Source organism: Syzygium oleosum, unplaced genomic scaffold (assembly GCF_021117445.2).
Source record: "Syzygium oleosum isolate NSW1041296 unplaced genomic scaffold, Sole_v2.1 Sole_v2.16, whole genome shotgun sequence".
Taxonomy (NCBI): domain Eukaryota; kingdom Viridiplantae; phylum Streptophyta; class Magnoliopsida; order Myrtales; family Myrtaceae; genus Syzygium; species Syzygium oleosum.
This window is the reverse complement of record NW_026607500.1, coordinates 3,114,624-3,135,332: the sequence shown is the minus strand read 5'-3', so window position 1 is coordinate 3,135,332 and position 20,709 is coordinate 3,114,624. Positions and strand designations below refer to the sequence as shown.

General features: G+C 40.8%; 1 pseudogene; it reads right to left on the bottom strand.

Moving 5' to 3' along the window:
• Positions 1–530: 530 nt before the first annotated feature.
• On the bottom strand, positions 531–1,895 carry LOC115686568 (uncharacterized; annotated as a pseudogene).
• Positions 1,896–20,709: the final 18,814 nt, after the last annotated feature.

Below are 20,709 nucleotides of genomic sequence, written 5' to 3'. Positions count from 1 at the left end.
CAACTAACCCCTTGCCTTCATTAAATCACAAAGGTTGAGAAAGACATGCCTCTCCATTCGAAAAGCTTCATATACCCTATCTGAATGTCCATAAAGAATCTCTGTTATCCATTCAGGCCCTGACAATTTACTGTCTCTAATAGGTTCTCTCGTGTGCATAGACATGTTCAACGAAATAGTACACATCCATGCTTTCAGTATATTAAGTTCAAAATCATCGAAGACCTATTCAATTGGTTCAACTGATGCTATTGGACCATTATTGCTGCTACTTTCACCCCCCTCCATATTACCTATGCCCTCGCACGAAGAACACAAACACAACAAATAAGTCAGGAATCAACAATAGCCACAACGTCATCATAGTTCCATAATTAACAATAGCCACGTCATCATAGTTGCATAATTAAAAACAAACCAAAGTCATCATAGTTCCATAAATAAAAACAAACCAAAGTATCTCAAGGACACAAGTCATTAAGTGAAAATAAAGCAAACATGAAAAAGTCATCGTAGTTCTCAACATCTATTCAAAGAGATTCAAGAAGACCGAGTCTCCTTTCAGGTAAAGATAGGACGAAACCCTCTCTCCAGTTGGCATTAAGGCATACTTGGTTCATAGCTTTATTGTGAAGATTCTACTCTAAGTCAAGCATGTCATTTAAGATGGCAACCACGGCTCCCATGGAGTAGGGGTTCTCGGGTGGGGGGGCATGTGAGGTGACAGAGCCACTTGTTGATTGACCCGCCTTGGACTTGATCATATCTTGAATGGCTTTGCAGGTGCCAGCAATATCATATGTGCTACTCTTTCTCCTCCTCTTGGAATTTGGAGTCCTATCCAACTTGTGATTCTCGTGAACTTGCGTGGCACTCATGTTAGGTATGAAGATTCCATCACTAAGTTCGTTTGGATCACCTACCAAAGCACCACCACCATTGTCACCACCACTACCATTGTCTTCCCCCTCCGACACCACCAAGAATTCTACATTTCTTACTGCGTAAACCCCAGTAGCATATGTATCGCCAAACACGATACACAGATCGGGATATTGAGGAAACCCATCCTTTCGGAATTTAGCCCATTCGATGTTATCTTGCAATTTCAAAAATAGTGACATACGTCAGCAACATAATCGAAACATACATCCACAATAAGAACAAAATGACCAAAGTAAACTGATACCTTGGTGTGATCATCCCATACACTTGGATCCTCCACAATAACCATTTTGTTAACATTATCCCATCCAAATCCAGATTGTGAAAGAAGCTTCTTATAACTCCCATACTGTCTCCTCAATTTGTTTGCCCTGTTCTTCAACTGAACTACAGTAAACTGGAGTGTTGTTTGTTTATTGAACTCGGTAACTATGTTATTCCACCCTACTTTGTTGTAGGTAGTAGTGGTGCGATTTCCTCTTTGTACCTCTTCTACCATTAAGCTTACAAGCAAATTGGTTAAAGGCTCAGTCCACTTTGCCACAAATGCCTCTTTTTGAGATGCCATTTACCCTTAACTGGCTGAACATCAAATGAGCCATATCATATGGTGTACCAATTCAAATGCAGAAGATTTGATGTAAAGAGCCATATCATCTACAATTTGAACCGTTCGATATACATGTGCTTTAATGTTGAGTGTTCTGATAGATAATTAGTGCTAACTTTATTGTTTGAGAAATTCATAAGAACTCAGCAGAAGTGCAAATGATGTAGGAGTATACTGATATATTCAAGCAAAACTTTGTAAATGGAAAACGAAAAGGAAAGTAAAAAGCCAGGCTTTATTTACTAAGAAGACCTGAGCAGCTAGAGTGTGGAGAAAAGTCCAGGTGGCCCTCCCGAGTTCTCCTTTACTTACAGGTGCAGCAGCTTGTACCTGAAAAAAATATTTAGTTAGAGTTTCATAGGAGCATTTGTTGGAAAAGCTAAAAGGACAAGTCACAACAATGAGAAATAGCAGTCCTAGTGTAATTTCCCATATACCATTTTTCATTTCTTCCTAAGCCTTCACTGGCAAAAAAAGTCTCATTTTCTCAATTGGAACTAACAATCAGCAAAATTTTGAAAGAAGTGAATTGAAACTTCAAGATAGGGCTAAGGAAGACTCATATGAAGCAGTTCTAAGATGAAAAACATGCGATCCGAAAGCAGGGTACAAACATGATTATGCTTCTCTTGATTTAAGAAACCAAAGAAGTTATACTTATCATTCTATTTGAATATGATTTCCCACTTTGCCAACAAGATTGTAATTTGTACTAGTAAATACAAACCGGAAGTAAAAACCATGCATTAACCAAACCGGAAAACAGGGCATCAGAAAGATGCAAATGTCGCGGACAAAGAACGTAACCACACGATACTATCAACTTCATGTCTCATAACAGCTGCTGCTGCACATTGATTCTTCTTTTTTCATTTTCTTATTAGCTCTCTGAAAAAAGCCTGTCACCATATCTCAGCTCAAGTTACACCATCTGATCATATCCTCACGTATTTAATCGAAATATTTGGTCAACTAGCAGAACCAGAACAGAATGATAGGAAGCTTCAATATCAAACAGGCAACTAATCTCGACGAACTCAAAACTGAAAGTACAGGACCGGAACAGAATGATAGGAAACCAGAAAACCAACAGTGACCACTGTCAGTGGTTTTCCACAAGAGCAACATGATTAGCATCATAATGATTGCCAGTAATGTCCAAAATGGGGGAAGAAATAAAAATATTTGCATAAAGAAATCGGATAGTATATGAAAAGGGATAAGTATATAGCTCATTAATAACAATAATCACTATAAAGAATGATCTTTAGACTTAGGGCCTATTTGTTTATGTTTTCTTAAAAGTAAGTAGCAACTTTTTATTTTCAAGCAAAAACGTAAATACTATACAAATTTTAAAGAAATTATAAATAATTATAAATAAATGTATGTGTCAGCATTTGTGTATTGCAAAAGTTTCAAGCTTTGAGCCAAGATAAGGTCAAATTGTGTCCGCCGTAAGATTTAGATTAAGCAAATGGTAAAAAATATAAGCCTATCTAACCACACCCTTAAATAACTAGATGGCTCTCTAAAATACCGAAGATACATGTAAAATCTCTCTGGGTGAAAATATAGGCAATAGCCAAATTAAAGGGTCAAAGCTATCAGCTTTTGTATCTGATCAAGAAATGAAGTTTGCTTTTTTCCTCTCCCCTGTTGTGCTTAATTATAGTATGAAGCTACAGTTGCACTACCGCAGAAAAGTATAAGAGAGAAAATGGCATAGTACTAGTCATCAATCATATTTCAGCATTCTTGAAATTCAATAAGGTTCACATGCCATAAGAACAGCACCATATGAAAGTTACAGTGGCAAATAGAGTTCTGCAATGGCAGCTAGTAATAACTTCTGCACATAAAGCCAACTTTTTCTTCTTGTTTATATTTTCTATAAGATAAGTAAAACGGAATCCACCGGTAAAAGACTTAGATGTCTTTGTAAACGACGAAGCATAGACATCAAGTTGCTACTAATGCAGCAACTGCAACAAAGGGGATAAACAACAAAACTGACTGTTGAAAATCACACCAAATTTCAAAGGAAAACCAGCATTTAGGATTTGCAACTGTTATCTGATCCATCCATGGGGCAAGACAGTTCAGAGAATTGCAACTAAATAATCGCAATTAGGCCCTATGTGTCTATTTATCCAATATCATGTCAGATAGCCCTCATGTTGTAGTTTAGTTGCCTGTTTCATGCATACAAGCAGCAAAACAATAAGCTCCCATGAGTGTTTGTGATTATCACCAAACTGCCTCTGCCGCTGAACATGATCTGGGGGAGGCCGAGCGGCCTCGCCCAGGTCTAGCGGGCGACTTTGCCGTCGCCCAGATCTGGGCGACAGCGAGGTCGACCGGCGGCCATGGCGAGGCCGCTCGGCCTCCCTCAGATCTGGGGGAGGCCGAGCGGCTTCGCCCAGGTCTGGAGGTCGACCTCACCGTCGCCCAGATCTAGGCGACGGCGAGGTTGACCGGCGGCCTCGCCCAGGTCTGGCGGTCGACCTCGCCGTCGCCCAGATTTGGGCGACGGCGAAGTCGACCGACGGCCATGGCGAGGCCGAAGCTGACCCCCCCCCCCCCGATCACGGCGACTTCCAAATCCAGAAAAGAGAGAGATGAGAGGAGATCCAGCGCAGGATTGAAGCTTACGTGGAGTAGGAGCGAGCAAGCGATCGGTCCTGGCTTCCTCTCGGCCGGAGCGAGCGAGCGAGAGGCCCTGGCTTCCTCTCGACGGCGACAGAGAGAGAGTAGAGAGAGAGACGGGCTTCCAAATCAGAGAGATGAGAGGAGAAGAGAGACATGTGTTTTTTGAAGAGAACGAGTTCCTCAAAAATGATTCTGACTTTTGTTCAAGAAATGAAAAACCTACTTTTTTTTTGGTTATGATTTCTGGTTCAGAATCAGTTCTGGAACAAAAACTTGTCCCAGAAATAGAAAAATGAAATTGCGTTACCAAACGGGTTTCTGGTCCAAAACTAATTCTGGGAACAAAAAACTAGTTCTGGACAGAACCAGAATGGTTATCATGCTCTACCTAAGACTGAGCAAAACAAAACAGATTGTTTTGAAAAGAAAATAACTCAAAAATGTTTCAAATCAAAAGTTTTGAAACACGCTTTCTTTGAAAATGCACTAAGTATCAAAATTCCTTAAAAGGGATAATTTGATAAAAGGCTTTGAAAATTTTCAAAGAAAAAGTTTGGATCAAATATGGAAAGAATTTCAAATGATGAAAGGTAAGCCCTATCCAAATATGTCCCCTATACACTCAAAATCAAAATAAAGTAGTAAGTGAAAAAAAACTCATCCAAAGGAAATAGGGGATATTCGCAATGATTATATGGATTGAAATAATGAAAGGCAGTCATTTCACTATCCCAAACACATGCTTATCCCTTGAAAACCAAATTTGAGCCGAAATAGTGGATAAGTTTTTCCAAAACAACCCTGTTAAGAGCTATCCCACACTGGAGCAAACCAGGAGGCTTGTGGTTGACAGTTATGGAGAATAGGATCAAGAAAGATTTTATTGCGTACTCTTGCATCAATCTTTCTATGATAACTTAAGATGAAGTCGTATGGAAGCTCAAGACATCCCAAGAGAAAGAAGGGCACTTCATTTCTTATACCCAAACACATTACCTTTGGCAAAGCTCAATTGAGCTTGAATATTCATTTCAAAACCTTAAATTGATGATCATCTATTCACATTGGAGCATGAGCATATGATCCACTTTGAATAGACAAGAAACTAAATGGCATGACACAGAGTCCTTAGAACTCTAGCAAGTCAAAAACCAAAAGATTAGAGGATGCAAAAGAATCAGGGGCATGAAAAAACAGTGTGTCTGGTAAAAGCAAGGCTAAATGCCCAAGAAAAATGAGAAAGAAAAAGAGAGTTCAAAAGAAAGCTCAAAATGAAAAAAAAGTCATGATAAAGCAAAGCCAAGATCATGAGAGATCATAGACCACAACAAGTGAGAATGAGCAAAAGAAAAGAGATTGTAATGAACGTTTAGGGGATTTTGATGTTCATAAAAGAAAGATCCCTAGTAGAAAAAAGAGGGTGGTGATGCCAAGAAGATCACCAATTTCATAAAATCCTTGAATTCAAACACATGAGCCTTTTGAGCCTACCCAATACCAACAATACAACCTCTCTCCAAAGACTCTTCAGATTGGGATGTTGAGAGTAGAAACATGACTTTATGACAAGAAGTCGTCACTCAAAGAAGTTTATGCAATAATATCTTGTCTTGTCCTCGAGGTTCTTAACTTGTAAACCCGAAGTCAGATATGATGAAATCCTTTTTCTTGGCCTCAAAATGCCTATCCTTTGAATAGCTATTGACCAAGCCAACATTACAACCTTTTGAAAGACCTTATCGAATCAATTGGATTGTATACATTGCGAACATCTCCGAATACCTAAGGATTGTTTAAAAGAGATAAAATTGAGGGATATCAAACAAGTTCCATTTCAATCAGATAAAGAAATGACCAAGCTCATAGATTGAACAAATCCTTTCTAATGAAGGTCTTCCAAACGATCATTTCAAGCATTTCTTGAAAGATTGCAAGCACTTTGTTCAAATAATTCCTCGAAAAGGAAATTTGATTGACTGAAGTGCATTAATGCAAAGAATGCATATTTCCAGACTAGGTTTCAAAAGTTTTTGGTCAACCTAGAATCAAGTTTTCAAACAGTTTGTGGTAAGCTAAAAAAAAATCACGCTTCAAACAGTTTTGATTAATTTCAAAATCACTTTTCAAAATAGTTTTTGGTCAACTAAAAACCATACAAAAGTTAGTGAAACCTAAAATCACATAACTCATGGTTAGGGCATTCATTGTTTGAAGCCTTCTCAAAGTCCTATTGGTGAGGAACCACTAGGCAATTCTCAAAGTCTTATTGGGGAGAAGCCCCTAGGCAAATTCAAGTCCTACAGGCGAGGAGCCCCTAGGCAAATTCAAGTCCTACAGGCGAGGAGCCCCTAGGCAAATTCAAGTCCTACTGGCGAGGAGCCCCTAGGCAAATCAAGTCTTACTAGCGAGGAACCACTAGGCAAATTCAAGTCCTACAAGCGAGGAGCCCCTAGGCAAATTCAAGTCCTACAGGCGAGGAGCCCCTAGGCAAATTCAAGTCCTACTGGGGAGGAACCACTAGGCAAATTCAAGTCCTACTGGGGAGGAACCACTAGGCAAATTCAAGTCCTACAGGCGATGAGCCCCTAGGCAAATTCAAAGTCTTACAGACGATGAGCTCCTAGGCAAATTTCCAAAGTCCTACAGGCGAGGAGCCCCTAGGCAATTTTCAAAGTCCTACTGACAAGGAGTTGGGGTTATAAGGTTTTGGGTAGACTACCACCATGAGGGGTAGGGGAGAACTCTTCCATAGAAGAGAGAAAAAGCTTTCACAGGGAGAGAGATGGGATATAATTGTGCTATAGAATGGGTCAAGTTGAATTGCATTAATTTTACCATGTCAACTTGATTTTGCAAGTCTTTGGTTAGCCAAAATGATCAAATTTACTTGAATTCATGTGAATTTATCAAAATTGATTTGAATGAGTTGTATATAAGAAAATGGGCTCATCATGGTTTAATTGTGCAAATCATGCAGAACAGACCGGAACGCCTAATTAGGGGTCAAATTGGGGGTTTTACCATTGGCTTGGAATTGTGAAATTGGTTTGAAAATCGAATGTGAGACGACCTCTTGATCAAATGTCATGAAGGAAACTATCCTAAAAAATGACTAGAAACAAAATAAATTCATTTTTGGCTAATTTCAAACCAAGATCCGCAAATTGGGGAAAAATTGGTTCTAAACCGATTCTTGCAAAATTGACGATGCCAAAGTCAAATTGAAATGAAAATAAGTTGATTTATGGGTTTTCAATTTTTTGAATTTTTTTGGACAATGTGTTGACCAAAAGTCAACATTTTAGTAATTAGGTACTAAAATGTCAATTAATGGGTCAAACTTTGTTTTTTTTGAAAATTGACAATGCAAAAGTGAAATTAGCACTATTTTGGGGCATTTCATGCAAAAACGAAAATTTGATTTCGGATTGACTTTTCGATCAAAGTTTGACCTAAAAGTCAACTCGTAAGTCAACGTTTTGACTTTTTGAATACAAAGTATAAAATGCTTCGAAATGAAAGGCTAGTGCTAGAAAAAGTGTAAAATGACTATTTTTATTTGAGAAACGGGTTCTATCACGATTAGAAACCCTAATCTCAAGTTTTTACCATTTTAAGACGTGTTGGCTAAAAATCAAGTGTCAACATGCTGTTGGAAAAAGAAATCGCTCATTACAAGAGATGGCCGGAACCATGATGATTGAAAGTAGCACTCGTACATACTTTTGAGTAGAAGCTATTGCTACTACTTGCTACATGCTGAAGAGAATATTACTGAGAACATTATTGGAAAAGACCCCTAACGAAATCTCCAAAGGAAGAAAGCCCAACATATCGTATTTCCATGTGTTTGGATACAAATATCTCATTCTTAAGAATGTAAACGATAACATCGAGAAATTTGATGCAAAGGTAAGTGAAGGTATTTTTCTTGGATACTCCACAACTGGTAAAGCTTATCGTGCGTTCAATAAAGATTCGTAAATAGTAGAAGAATCCATAAACATGAAATTCAAAGATGATCAAAAAGGGATACAAGCAAATGATTGCGAGGAAATCATGCACATATCCACATCATCAGCTACCAAACAACAACAATAGCAACCAAGTGCTGATGTTTCTGAGTAAAAACCAATTCCTAAAGATAAGAAATACAAGACAGAGCATCTGAATGAACAAATCATTGGGAGCATAGATGAAAGAATCAAGACCTGACCATCACTCAAAAATCTGATGAATTCATTAGCTCTCATATCTCAACTAGAACCCAAAGGAATTAAAGAAGTTGTTTCTGATGAAAGTTGGATTGAGGTTATGCAAGAAGAATTGTACCAATTCAAAATCAATGAAGTTTGGGAATTAGTTCTAAGATCCACAGATCATCCAATCATTGGTACCAAGTGGTTATTCCAAAACAAACTTGATGACAAAGGTAATGTAGTCCGTAACAAAACAAGATTAGCTGCAAAAGGTTACTCACAGGAGGAAGATATCGATTTTGATGAAACTTATGCTCCTATTACTAGATTAGAAGCTATACGACTACTACTAACTTATACATGCTTCTACAATTTCCAATTATATCAAATGGATGTCAAAAGTACTTTTCTAAATGGATATATCAAAGAAAAAGTCTTTGTTGAGCAACATCCAGGTTTTGAAGATTCAAGTAGACTTCAAGATGTCTACCGATTAAAGAAAGCACTCTATGGACTCAAGCAAGCACCAAGAGCTTGGTACGAAAGATTGAGCACATTCCTAGTGGATCATGATTTTAAGAAAGGTAAAGTGGACACCACTTTTTTTTTTATCAAAAAGGAGGGTAAGGATCTGCTCATCATTCAAATACATGCTGATAACATAATCTTTGGATCCACTAATGAAAATTTATGCAATGATTTTGCAAACATCATGAAAAGAGAATTCGAGATGAGCTTAATTGGGAAACTCAACTTCTTTCTCGACTTACAAATCAATCAAGCAAGGGATCGCACTCTCATTTATCGAGAGAAATATGCCAAGGAAATAGTAAAGAAGTTCGGTTTGGAAGGATGCAAAAAGGTGGAAACACCAATGTCCTCCACTATCAAGCTTGACAAAGCTTCAATTTGACGATTAAAGTCCAATTTCCTTTTGGGGTTTAGTTCAAGCCAAATGTGGAAGTCAATTAGGGCTCATTAGAATGTTTTAAACCCATTTGATTGAATCAATTGATTACTTTTCAAATCAATTGGGTTTAATTGAAATCAATTTTATCAATTGAGGACAAAAATTGCGAAAATTGTATCAATTGATAGAAAAGCCCCAATTTGTGTGAGACAACTCAATTGAGATGAAATTGGCATCACCCATGATGATATTCGAACAAATTCATCCAATTGAGATGTTAGAAATGAATTTAATTGGCTTTAATTGATTGGATTTGAGTTGTTTCACTTCGATTTGATCCGTGCTTTTGACAATTGGATAGAAATTCTTTGCAATTAGGTTCCTAATAGAACAAATTGGAATAAATTGGATAAATGATTTACAATTGAACCAATCAAATCGGTCCGAGCCGGTTTGAATTGGCACGATTGGTCCAACCGGCCCCTATCGCTATTCCGGCGAGAATGGCCGGAAAATGGCCATGCTCTGGTCACCTCACGGCTTGGCCGGCCAACCTCTCTCATTTGCCCCTATATGAAATTACAATTTTGCCCCTATATGAAATTACAAGATTGCCCTTATTAGAAAAATTACTTAGTGGTTAAGTAAAAAATCTCAACCACTCTCATTTGGTATTTAATCTTGGCCATCCACATTGCCATGTCATCAATCCATGTGCTAGAATTTCAGTTAATGGGAGCTTTGCTTAGCCAATAAGGGTTTAATCTCAACCCTTGAATGCATACAAGGGTCAAGATTCAAAGTAGAGGGGGTTTATATACAAATTTCCCACTAAAAAAGGGGGGCCATTTTTCAAATATGAAATTCTCTCTCTAAACTTGAGAAAATTCGAAATTCCCTCTCTTTCTCCTCTTTCTTACACCAAAATCTCTCTATTCATCCATTTTTACACTGCCGGAGCTTCCTCCATCCAAACCGGTCAACCGTCGGCCTTCCTCTGGCACACCACTGCCATCCGGCGGCCCTCCACGGCGATCCGAGCTCCACGGCCAACTTCTTCAGTTCCTACACAAGGCTGTGGTGGCTGGCCTTCACCGAAACAGCCACCGGATTACTTCATTTTGCTTGTTTTTAAGCTAGTTACTTCTCGTTCTTTCTCCGTTGATAGCTAGTTTTCTTACGTCAGATCTTTCATGTCGTGAACTAGATACCGGAGAGCTATCCTTGGCACCGTATCAAAGTCTATTGGTGGCCGAATAGCTCATACGAGCTCAACGAGTTCATCACACAAGGTATGCATTCTTACCTCATGTTCTTTGATTTTCGTGTACTGAGAAGTCAGTGTATTTCCATTGCTAATTTGAGTTCGAAGATGTCAAAATATGAAAAAGTGGTTAACTAGATATTCAATCTAGACTTCCTGAGCTTCGATTTGATAGGTTGCATGGATGAAATGGACATCGTTTGCTAGGTGAAAAACTCTTCATGATCTTAGATCAGAATCTGGAATATTGATCTCCTGTTCTGTTGTTATGATTCCTGACTGACTTTTGCTCGGTTCTATGATTTTTCTGATTTTCTATATTCATTATTTGGAAAACTTTCCTTTAGAAAATTCCATGTTTATTTGGCCTGCACGTTTGATGCTTGAAACCACGTCATCTAGTCTAGAAAGAATGATTTCAAACAGACCTCTACATGTTCTGTGATTTTTATAAATTTTTGTATTCGTCATTTGAAAAAACTTCCTGCATGAAAGTTGTAGAACATATCTTGGCCTATGAAACCTCAAAATTGCATGCAATTTCATGTTGATTAGGATAGTCCAAAAATTTCCAGTTTCAGTGATCGAATTGGTTTTGCAATTTTCATAAAGTTCGGGTCCTTGTTTTCTAAAAATTCAAAACTCAAAAGTTGTTCATTAGGGTCTCATTATGAAAGCTGGAAAGCTTGAGGACCAAACGACAATGTTTGGGGGGGTCAATTTGCTAAAAATTCTGGATAAGGTCTTCTCGGCCTAAAAAATGTTTTGCAAATGAGTCGTTGGTGAAAATCGATTTTTATAAACAAAATCAGTGGCTTTCTAGCAAAAACTCAAAAAGTGAAAGTTGTTAGAAACACAAACTCCTAACTGCCTAAAAATTTTCACGTAGTTTGGATAACGTTTGTTATTTTTCTTGCCTTTTTTTCAAAATCCATAATAGAACCGGGTCGAGCCTGTCATTCCGAATTAAATTTTAATTTTCGGAAAAATTGGGTGGGAATTGGGAAAAATGGTCTTCTTGAACTTTGATCCTCATGATATAAGATTTCTAATGACACCTAATTCATATCATTTGGACGTCATTAAGCGGGTTAATCACATTTAAACAAAATAAGCCCGAATTTGACAATTTCTTTTAATAAGTGATTATGAGGCTTACTTCCCATTACTTGCTTGATTGAGAAACAAGGCTCTTTGGCCTAAATGCATGTTTAATTCATTGCTATGCATGTGTTTGTTAGATGAATATCTAGGCCCGATGCATGTTCAGCGAGTAGCCTGTGGTGAACACTTAGAGTCGACTTTAGGGGTTAAATGATATAAGTCATCAGTTTGTGAATGCAAATGGTGGTTTGTTATCATTAATCATTAATCAATCAATCTTAGGTGATTAATTGGGTGGGTTATCGAAATGTGTGAAAAACAAAGGCCAATCCCGAGGCCCATTCTTTGGATTGATGATTTGGATGCCCTTGCCTTGCAATGTTTGTTTGTTTGCATATCATGTATGAAATGTGTGGTTCGAATGCAAAACCGACACCCATGAGGCGACTCAAGGAGGAGAAGGCCAAAAGCTTTGAAACCCATTTGTGTTGTAATAAATACCTAACGAGTTACGGGTTTTCATTTCTTGTTCTTAGATTAGCTTGCCATTTCAATTTCATTAGGTGTTTACTTTATGCATTGCTTTTCAATACAATTGTTTATTTATCTTCTTTTCTAGACTAAGATAGGATTAGTTTAGAACTTTAAATGGAAAATAAAAAAACAAAATGGATGATTACCTAGTGGATTAAAACTTTGGCATGAAAATAGTAAAAATAAATGCATGACAACTTAGATAACAACCATGTTAAGTTTAGCGGTACTGAAAGGGCGTTAGTGGAAACAATAACGTAAACTAGTCCCTGAACCTCGATCTTTGGTTTTCTTAGAAATCGAAACGAAATTCCCACGTTTTGATTAGGTAATCTAGCCAACCCCCGACATAGGCTAGTTGCGACTCCTATTTGTTAAAAAGATAAAATCAACTCGTTGTCACGCGAGGTATGGATTGAGGGAGAATCCACATTCATAATTAATGGACCTTATGGATGAACAAAAGATCGATGCTTTGGTAAGTCGTCTTTTATGATGTGACATTCGAGCCGTTTCATGAACACTTACCTCTAAATTTGCAACCTGAGTTCGACCTTCGTGGGAGTAGGTCGTGACAAGCTTGGCTACTGTTAGTGGTCTGCCCTAAGAATCAATCAAGGTTGATACTCTAATATTAGTTGTGGATTAGGTTGTGTCGGAAAACCGATCTTCATTATACTTAGGTAGTCATAATGTCTTGCTAGAGACCGCTTATGACTTGTGGGCCAAAAGGGTTTTGTGCACACTGCTAATGTGTAGTGAACCTACAGGGTCGCACACAATCGCGAACGGACTTCATATTTTCTGTGCGCCTTGATCTACTTCAGAAGTAGATTTATTCTCCTATTTAAATTATCTACGCGGTCGTGCGCGTTATGAGATAACGTTACATGTACGATTGGAGGTGGATAGTTTGGGCGGGCCCAAATAGCCCGGCCCATTAGGGTTTCCTATGAGGCTATATATATAGATATAGATAGTGAGAGAGTCTCACGTCAGATGACGCACGCCTCCGTGCCTCCATAGAATACGGAAACCCTAGAGAGAGTGTCTCCAGGAGAAACTCTACGATAGAGAATCGTTCTCTATTCGGCGTTCAAGAAAAGGAACTTCAAGATCTTTCGCTAGCACGTGGATCGTTGAAGAATTCCGTTCGCGTGTGTGGATACCGGTAGAGGCGCAACACTTGCGGCGCTTATCCCGACACAATCCGGTGCCGATTTATCTTCAATATGCAAAGGTACGCATCGAAATTCCCTTTCGATTTCAATATACACATGGATCCTGTCTGGGGTTCTATATTCCGCTGCGTTGTTTTACGTTGATGAACCCTACAGCTACTCCACTGGGGACTAGGTTACAAACCTAAGTAGACTAAAGCCGTAATGAACTTGTTGGTTATTATCTAACTTGTCTACCTTTTGTACCATCGACTACGTATCAAGTTGCGTGGAAAAAGAGGTAAGTCCACTAACCATGTGTTAAATGGTTTTGTAGATGGGAGATATAAGAGGTGAAGTGTGCGCAAACCCTTTGTTTTGTAGGTAGCGTTTGGGTGTATGTGAATGTATGTGATTATATGGAAGTGGTGTTTGCTTTAAATTTAAATGCATGTTTACCCGCTTTAGCATGACACAATGCACTCACAACTCGCGGTCTAAAACCCAGCTCGCTTTAGGAAAATCATTAGGAGATATTGAGAGTGGAACCCGCTTGAGAAAGACTTGTGGTAATCCATTCCTCAATCTCACTCATCTTGATTAGTAAGAAGTGCACCGACCAACATTAGTAGCAAGGGGTAAACTCTTCTTGTCCAATCAAGGTGGGAGCCTTAAACCTTTAGATGTCAAACCTCACGTGTCCTCATGTGACATGTCTATGTGATTGCCATTCCCTTTTGGTAACGTTTGTATGTATCGTCCTGATGTTTCCTTATCGCATTTTCTTTTATGTCATTTAAATTCCACGTTTCGTTCACTTTTCAGTGATTAATCTCAATGCCCTAATTAGGCTTAGTCAAATGGATATGTCGGAGATCTGAGTCATCTCCGTACCAAGAGCTCTCGTGGGCATGTGAGAAAGCCTCGAGTCAAAGCACAAGGACTATGTGGAAAAGAGGATTGGATACATTTTCGCACTTTTGTACATTGAGTCACGTATTGCCATGATAAAGGCGTTAACCCATTTTTGGAAATTTAAGACATTGACGTTTGTGTTATGTCGAAATGAATTGACCCCTACAATTGAGAGTATGATATTACCATTGGAAGAGTTGGTTCTCTTGGTCTAGTTGGTCCTCCAATAGATGTTGATCCCTTTCTCTCTTGAGTCAATTTTTGGGAATCAAAATGTCCCAAATCAAAGGCGTCCTTAAAGGAAATTCCAATGCACTCCCTTTCTCGTTCTTAGAATGACATTTTTTAAGTTTGCCAAAAGAAGTGGGTAATCAAATCCCTCGAGTCTTTCTCTTAGCATTCTTTGGTTTTGTAGTCCTTTCATATACCAAAAAGACCATGGATCCTTTGGGAGTCCACATTGTCAATCAAGTGTGTATGTTCGAGAGATTCTCCAACATGATCTTAGGTGAAACCTTTGTGTCACTCAATAGGTTCAAACAAGACAAAAATGGTACTTTTACAGCCCTAATAGGTTTAGTCCAAGTTTGATTGGTCTCTCACCTCAAAGACTTCGGTTTGAGTATGAAAATTATAGGCGTGTCTAAAGATTGTCATCCTATCTCATTTTTCCGAGAAAAGGAAGAAATCTTCCCTTATTGGTCATTTTCAACTTGATTCAATTTTTTCAAGAGTCTCATTCCAAATCAAATCCAATGGTATGTTCATTGGCTTGGAAATCCCGAGGTGCGCCTTGCAAACGAATCCAACAACCCGATCCCACTTTTGTGTCTCACGGGGTCTATGTCATATTACCCTCTTAAGGTTATCCGTCATTATCACGCGCTTCAAATGTCACGCCCCGTACCCCACGAAGCGTGAACATCCCACCTTCGGTCGATAAATTGCGACGTCCCAGGAAGTGTCGCCAACCCACGCCCATACAGAGATCAAGCACAAGCGGAAGTATAAAATAAACAAACCCAGACAATTACAATATGAGCCAAGGATAGCCATCCAATAAACAATCAATCAACGCAGAAAATATGTACATACTTATATTACTATTTTAAAACTCTTTTTACAGTGTTCACGACAACCAAAAAGGAAACACCAACAGCTGGGAATAACCTAAACAGCCACTTCTCCGTTCTGCTCCATCCCCACCGGGGTGCATGCTCGACGACTGCTGGATAAAAGGCGGTATTCCCAAAAAAGAGGTGGTGACCTCGGCATCCTACTGCTGGGGGTCTGAAAAGTTTCGGTTTATACAACCGTGAGAGGAATCTCAGTGAGTTCAACCCCTAAACCTAGGCTAGGCTAGCATGCAATCTCCTGACCGGAAACAAACATTTAAAATCATAACACAACCATAATCATACAATTCTCGACCTGCAGGGTTAGACAGTTCAATATGTAATAATCACGGAACATACGTGGTACACATTATCACACGTACGCCAATCACATGCTCACACACCGAGTCTCACACACTCGCATGCCAATCAATGCATGTTTATGCATGCAAATGTCATTGACATGTCATGCACATTTCTTTGGCCCACTGGCCCACACTGGCACACTTGCCCAATTAATTATTATTACGACTCGAGTCATCAATTTTTCACGGCCCGGTGCGTCTAGCCTGCTTCAAAGTGCATGAGGCGCAGAACGATCTCGGCCCTGTCTCTAGCACTGCTTCAAAGTGCATGAGGCGCAACATTGTTCTCCTTGCGAACCGAGCACACTTCAAAGTGCATGAGGATGGTCGCCTTCCGGACGTACCGGGTATCGTCCTGCTTCAAAGTGCATGAGGACGGTATCGACCCGAAGGTCCTTAGGTGATCACACAGCTCATTATTATCTGAACCCAGCGTATAACGCTTCAGGGTATTTTAGGTGATCACATGCTCATGGCAGACACGCATGCTCGCACAATTTCATCACATGCCTCACTCTTGTCATACGAAATGCGTGTCCATGTTATGCAATGCAATGCACCACGAGCACCAACATAATTCAGACACCCAATGTTACAACACATGCTTAATTGGCCCAATTAATACCGTGTGGCCTAACGTGCGATTCACAAATCAGCAATTCATTGTAAACCAAACAATGGCCAATCGCACTCCACAAAATCAGCCATACAACATACGACATAGCAGTACGAAATCAATCACAATTAAGCACAATTGACGTACAATCAGTCAACCCGGGTACACCCGGCAATTTCACCAACGAGCTCCTAAATTGATCATTAAACCCTATTATCCTCCCCAACGATTCTCATTAATCCACTAAAATTTTCCGATAATAATTTCTACCAATCAATTCTGAACCCAGTCTGAAATACACACTGCTATTATCTAAGCCAGTCCAAAATGCACCGATAATACCTAAACCAGTCCAGGAAAAACGCACTATCAGTCCTAATCCGGGTTTAGGAATTTTACTCACCTAATCCAAAGGTCACGACGACGGGGAATGGCGGCCGATCACTGGTGAACAGTGCAACCGGCGGCGAATTCCCGGCGACGTGTACGGACGGTGAACAGTAACACCCCCCGTACGGACGGCGCGAACAGTGCACACCGTACGGACACTGTGCGGACAGGCGGGACGGGGTGCCGCCGAGGTGCCGGTGACGGCCGCGACGGCCGTACGGTCGAGATGAACAGTGACCGTACTGACGGTGAACAGTAACCGTACGGGGGGCACTGTACGGACTGGGCTGAACGGCGACGTATGGACATGCTGAACGGCCGGGTGTCGACGGAACGGCGATCGGAGCTCCGCCGAAGCTCCGGCAGTACTGTTCACAGAACAGAAAATGAGAAAAAGAGAGAAAAAGAGGGAGAAAGGGAGAGAGAAATGGACGAAACCGAGGCTGAGCTGAGGCGGGGGACCAAGGGTGTCGACGGCGAGGCACGGCGGTCGGCGGCGTGCTCCGGTGGCCGGCGGCAAGCTCCGGCAAGGCAAAATCAAGAGAGAAAAAAAAGAGAGGGGGAGTGAGCTACGGAGGAGAGGAGGCTGTTCTGGCCAGAATGAGGGTGAGAGGAGAGAGAGAGAGAGTTTATCTTGGTCAAACATCTAGACTAGGGGTGCCATGTGTCAAAAATCAAGCCAATGGACAATTTTGCCCTTGATCCAAAGGCTAGGATTTGCCCTAATCCAATAATTTAGGGGTGAAATGGTCTTTTGTCCCTAACCATGGTTGACCAGACCTGATTTAACCTTAACCAACCTTGGTTAAACCCCTAATTAAGAATAATTTTCGAAATTACTCAAAAATGGCCTAGGGGCATTTTCGTAATTTTTCGATCCCGAACCGAAATTCCAATTTTCGCACATACGTGTTCCATATGTGTGTGGCCAACATAATATGGCATCGGAATCGCGAAATTCATCGCGCAAGCCCTCGAAAATCCACGTCAAAGTTTCGGGAATAAAATAATATTATTTTTTCCAATTTTTGTCGAAATTCCAATTTTTTGCCAAAACGACTCCTGGTATGCGTGGCCACCCAAAAATGGCGTCGGCCACGAAAAATAACCTCATTTGGCCTCGAAAAGCGACGCTGGCATCCCGGGGGCAAAATCGTAATTTTTCACCCCCAGACCGAAATTCCAATTTTTACTCGTACTAACTCCACATGTGTGTGGCCAGCGTAATATGACGTCAGATTCCCAAAAATAGTCTCTTAAGCCTTCGAAAATCGATACCGAAATCCGGGCCCAATTCCGTAAACAAAACCCGCTAAACTTTCAATTTCAGGGTCTCTCACTAACGGGCGGCAGTTTAGAGATTACGCGTATCGACCGAGGGCTACCCGTATCGTAATGGTCTCGATCATTGAGAGAATGAGAAAATATCACTAGCCTCAGAGGCTACGATCGTTCGGTTTAGGTTCAGGACTGATTGGCCACGTGCACTTTTCGGTCATGCAGATTCACCTGCGATCCGAGTGTACAACGCTGGCCTTGGCCAAACCAAATCCGCTACCTTTCCTAAGATCGGCCCACATCAGTTCAAAATATTCCCTCAGTATCTCTCGCGATCGGTATCCGTTTCACGATAGGGTCCCCGGTCCACGTACCATCTTCTAGTTAGCCATACCCTATTGGTTAGTATCCCGAGAGTGATCAGCTCTGGGTAAGACTTATTAAAATGAAATGCGAAATAATATCAGTTTCATTGATCCCGGAAATTACATCGAAATTCGGGCTGTTACAATCTTCCCCCCTTACAAAAATTTCGTCCTCGAAATTTGCAATCTATCCTTATCTACTCAAACAACTGGGGGTGTTGACGTCTCATTGCTTCTTCGCTTTCCCACGTGGCACCTTCTATTCCGTGGTGCTCCCAGACAACTTTGACTATCGGGATCGTTTTGTTCCTTAGCACCCGTTCTTTTCTATCCTCGATCCTGACTGGTCTTTCCACGTACGACACTTTATCGTCCACTTCTATCTCCTCGTACCGCAAGACATGAGTCGGGTCTGGTTCATACTTTCTTAACATCGACACGTGGAAAACATTGTGTACTTGGGACAAATTGGGCGGCAAGGCAAGTCGATAGGCCATCTCCCCAATCTTTTCCAAAATCTCAAATGGCCCGACATACCTAGGACTCAGTTTTCCCTTCTTGCCGAATCTAGATAGTCCTTTCATAGGCGACACCTTAAGGAACACGTGATCTCCAACCTGAAACTCCAAGGGTCGTCGTCTTCTGTCGGCATAACTTTTCTGACGACTCTGCGCTGTCCTGAGTCTGTCTCGAATAACCTCAACTGCCTCAACGGTTTGTTGGATCAATTCTGGACCCGTGATACTCCGTTCACCCACTTCATCCCAACATACTGGCGTCCTGCACGCCCTACCATATAAGGCTTCAAACGGTGCCATCTGAATGCTCTGCTGATAGCTATTGTTATAGGCAAACTCCACTAAGTGTAACTGTTCCTCCCATTTGCCTTGGAAATCTATCACACAAGCTCTCAACATATCCTCCAGGGTTTGAATGGTCCTTTCAGACTGGCCATCTGTTTGCGGATGGTAGGCTGTACTGAACTGTAACTTCGTTCCTAAGGCCGTTTGCAAATTTTTCCAAAAGTTGGCCGTAAATCTCGGATCACGGTCCGAAGTGATCGTTACTGGTACTCCATGCAATCTCACGATCTGCCTCACATACAAGTCTGCATATCTTTCCAACTCAAAGTCCTTTCGCACAGCCAGAAAGTGCGCTGATTTAGTCAGTCTATCCACTATCACCCAAATTGAATCATGTCCTCTCTGGCTTCTCGGCAGTCCCGTCACGAAATCCATTGTAATATGTTCCCATTTCCACTCTGGGATTTCTAATGGTCTCAATAATCCTCCAGGCTTACAATGCTGTGCCTTCACTTGTTGGCACGTCAAACACTTAGCTACGTGCCTGGCCACATCCACCTTCATTCCATTCCACCAGTAGTGTTGTCTTAAATTCTGATACATCTTCGTACTTCCCGGGTGGATACTGTAATTGCTCCTATGAGCTTCCGACAAGATTTCTTCCTTAAGTTTCACATCATCTGGTACACAGAGTCGCCCTCTAAACTTCAGAACTCCATCCTCGGACACTTGAAAGTCCGATTTCCTCTTAGCTGCATCCATCTCAATAATCTTTTGGATTTCTGGGTCCGTAGACTGTAGTTCCTTAATCTTGATCTGAATCTCTGGCTCAATCCTTAAGGTGGCTAGTAAATTCGATACGTGACTCATCTCCAGCTTAAACTCTGAATCCCTGAGTCTTTCCAATAAGGTCCATTCCTTGACCATTAGATGCGCCAAACTAGACTTTCGACTCAGAGCATCTGCCACTCGATTGGCTTTTCCAGGATGATACAGGATGTCGCAATCATAATCCTTTAGAAGCTCCATCCATCGGCGCTGCCTCATGTTCAACTCTTTCTGCAAAAATAGGTACTTGAGGCTTTGATGATCCGTATAAATCTGGAACTTCTCCCCACATAAGTAGTGCCTCCAGATCTTAAGTGCAAACACTATAGCAGCTAATTCCAAGTCATGCGTCGGGTAATTCATCTCGTGTGGTCTCAACTGACGCGACGCATATGCTACCACTTTTCCATGCTGCATCAGCACACAGCCCAATCCTCTTAGCGACGCATCGCTATAAATCTCAAATCCTCCTGGGCCCGACGGAATGGTCAATACAGGAGCAGTCGTTAACCGGTGTTTCAGTTCCTGAAAACTTCTTTCACACTTGTCATCCCATTCAAACTTCACCTCCTTCTTAAGCAGCCTTGTCATTGGCATGGCTATTGACGAAAATCCTTCTACGAATCGCCTGTAATAACCAGCCAATCCTAGAAAAC